The sequence below is a fragment of the Falco peregrinus genome, unplaced genomic scaffold (assembly GCF_023634155.1).
Source record: "Falco peregrinus isolate bFalPer1 unplaced genomic scaffold, bFalPer1.pri scaffold_19, whole genome shotgun sequence".
NCBI classification, from domain to species: domain Eukaryota; kingdom Metazoa; phylum Chordata; class Aves; order Falconiformes; family Falconidae; genus Falco; species Falco peregrinus.
The window spans coordinates 329,951-333,676 of NW_026599591.1; positions in this window are offsets into that span (position 1 = coordinate 329,951).

Genomic DNA, 3,726 nt, shown 5'->3' on the forward strand with positions numbered 1-3,726 from the left:
ATGACTTTTCTGGAGCCACAATATCAAAAGAAGGAGGGAGGAACAGTTTTCCTTCTGCAGAGCTCTCCTATCCATTGGATCAACTGCAAAATGAGCTCAGACTGGAAAAATGATTGCTTGGCAGCCAGAGAGCAGGGGAAAGGAATCCACCCGCTCCTTTGCCAGAGGGTAAATGTAAATTGCTGGATCAGGGTTAAGTTTGTCCCCAAGTAATTTCATTTTGTAAATTAAAGAAGTCTGTGCTACAGCTTCTACAAGAGGAGATCCACGATAGAAAAAGGGATGTGCTACCGAGTGCATTTTCCAACAGCCACTCTTGAGAGCACACAGTAGGAATTTCTTAGTTTATAGCTACAGGAAAACTTCACTAAAAGTTGGAGGGGGAGGTAATCTCAGTCCAAGGGCTATTTGTTAAATTTTGCAAGAAGCCTTTGAAACATAAACCAGAAGCAAAACGAGTTTTCAAAAAGAATGACACCAACTGTAAACGCTACTGAAATGTCTTGCAGAAATACAGGTATTTAGCATATCCCAAGGTCAGCCAGCTTCCATGGGCATGAACATTAAGACCACCCTATTTTAATATTGTAAAGTATTGCAGGTCTTAATGTTAAGATACGATGATAATGTTTCCTCCCTCGTAATGGCAGAGGCTGGCCACCTCGGCTACGTTGCCACTCAGACATTTTTACATGGTTTATCTCATTCACTTTTTGGTCAGGCCAATGAATTCCACACTTACACATTAATAGTTGGTATTGCATTTTTCCTAGCCTTTGTCAGCATGGCACCCTTTGTATTGGGATCTTTCACCTCCATCATGAAACTTGTTGGAATTCCTGTGCTTCTTTTAATCCGGGGAAGAGACTAATTTTTTTTGTCCTGTTAAGAATGGAAATGCAGACATCTCTCATCTTAAGACCCACACTTAATGTGACATTGCAGTGATTATTTTAAGCACTGAAAGCCTTTAATCCTCCCCTTTTACCTAGCATAAGGGCTGCTCGACTGAAATATCTACTTTCCTCAGTGAATATAGCCAGGACGTACCAGAGGTTTGAGCAGTGTTTTGGACTCAGTCAACATTCTTTGGCTTAACTTCAGGACCCTTCAGGGTGAAACAGCCCTTTGCTCACCATCTGTTCGGAGCAGAGACACAAACCCGCTGCCCCTCCAAAACGCTTTGCAGAGTGAGAGCTTCATTCAGGGCTCTGAATCAGTCCCTGTGGCTTATTGATGCATGGACTCTGAGAGCAGATTGAAGACTTGAAGACAATCAAAGACACCTCAAAGACACTTTACTAAAATCAAGCAAGCCTTTTTACCTTTACAGCAGGCTGACGTATCAGCCTGTGATTGTGCTCAGTAATTTTCCACTGTAGCTCTTTTTTCTATTGCAGACACAGCAACTTAGCAACTGCCTTTACCTACAAGGCCACGAGCTCTGCAGACAACTCCGTATCTTAAAGTTTCTCTTCTTGCTCCCATGACTTCCTTCCAACAAGCATAACTGTGTCTCTCTCCCAAGGTCAGTTTTTGCTCACTGATGCTGTCGAGCTAGCTCGAGAAATATCCACAAGTCCCTGTGTTACCGAAATCTCAGACTGAAGAACTTATCAACACCAATGTGATGTAGATAAGCAGACACTTCTTTATTGACGGCCGGGTGCGTGAGCGAGTCCTCTCACAATCAACGCACACCAGGTCCCAAAATCAGATTCCATAGATATAACTTATTCATACATATTCATTAATTATTCATACATAATCATAACATTTCCCGTAAATCATTTACATATTCTCCTCCTATATCCGATTGTGCGCAGTAAAGCTTAGAAAGGTCTAGAAATGGGTCTGGGGTACGATTTGGGTAGGTGGTGTATGAGTCGGTGGTCGCGATCTCCCCTGCCGGAATTACCTTTTACTGAAGTTCACAGTTTCTTGGCAGGTAACCACAAGCTGTTCCAGTCGACTCTCCCCAGTTCCCATTAATCTCATATTCTGACATTTCAATACACCTCTGCGTACAGAAGACTGGTTAAATACAATGGAACCTTCCAACCCTAGAGTTATTACAATAGTTCCAGGCCCTTCTTCTAGCCTTGGTACAAGACGTACAAAAGATTCCATAACGTCTCTTATTGCGTAGATGCAAGTTTCCTATAATTTTTTTTTCTTAACCTTCTACATTTTAATTCTATTAAATGATTTTATAAAATCAATTAATTAATCAAATAGAATCAATCAATTTTAACTTATTAACTAATCGGTAACATTTCCCCCCTTTGAAAGTGTTGAAAATCATTATTTCAATACTTTCACTTTATTCATATATCTTTTGTTTCAACATATTTTGGTGATGGATCATGTCTTGGTGAAATAGTTGGTACTTCTCTCATAATCATACGACTCACTGCAATTCTATTGGTAAACTGTTTCTTCAGACATGCATATATCAGCATGCTCATCAAAAAGACAACTAGTAACAGAAACAAAGTCTTAATTATAGATTGTATCCAAGAGCTCAAATTCCATCCCAGTTTGTTAAAAATTTTCCCAAGCCAATCTTCTGACATATCCTTCTGAATTGTTTCAGTTTCTTTTTCAATTTTTCCCAATAGATCTAGATCATGTTCCACATCCTGAGTGACATTTGGAATGTGGATACAACAGTTGTCCAGTTTATCCTTAAGATATCCACACACTCCATGTTCTTTAAGTAGGAGCATATCTAGTGCCATTCTATTTTGTAAAGTCATTCTGGAAGTTGCCTGTAATTGTATATTCAATTCCTTAAACCCCTTCTTGGTAACATTTGCCAATTTTTCCACTTGACCAGTTAACTGATAGAGCCATGCTCTGTTTCTATATGAAGCTATAGGATTTAAAAGTGATTCCAGTGCCCAGCCAATTTTCACTCCTGTAGATGGTTCATTCCAAATATCATCACTTATCCCTGATCTCTTTATTCGTTTCAATTCTAGATTCTCTAGAGATCCTTTAAATGGTGATTTCTTCCAAATCGGACACAATGTTGGCATGCCCAATGTGATTTGTTTTACCTTACCATCTAATGGTAGGTGTGTTGTCCAGGTTCCACCACTTAATGCCCAAACTAAATGTCCTGGACTTCGAATAGAAGATTTTCTACAACTAAACAAAGTTCCTCTTCTGACTGTAAAGGCGCTGGTTAAATTGAGAGTATTCTTAAGACCTCGACAAAAAATAACCATATTTCAAAGCAGCAGCCAACGGAGGAACTCTTTGAATTACTAAGTCTGCATTACTACAATCATACACTTTTTCACATTTCCACCATGGCACTATTTTATTTTCCTTCTCTCCCGATGTAGTTGACCTATCATTGACCCAGGGTAATACTGAAAAAAAACTTTCCCATCCCAGGTAAACACCAAAAAGTTCTTGCCATATACTAAAAATGAGAAAATATGGACATAGACCATATAGAGTCCCGTTGTTCTACTAATTGGGTGCTCTGGCCAGTTTCGTTACACTTCCATTCCATAACACTTTTGCTCACGTTGATTTTAAATTGTTCATCATAAGAACACCATCCCACAGTCTTAAATCTTCCTATTTTGGTAAAAACATAATTTAACAATTTTTCACAATCCGCCAGATTACCTGGAGTTTTCCACTGTTTTCTAGTGACTTTTACTTGCTCATACCATTGAGTCACTGGCCTCTGTTCACAATAATTGGTTT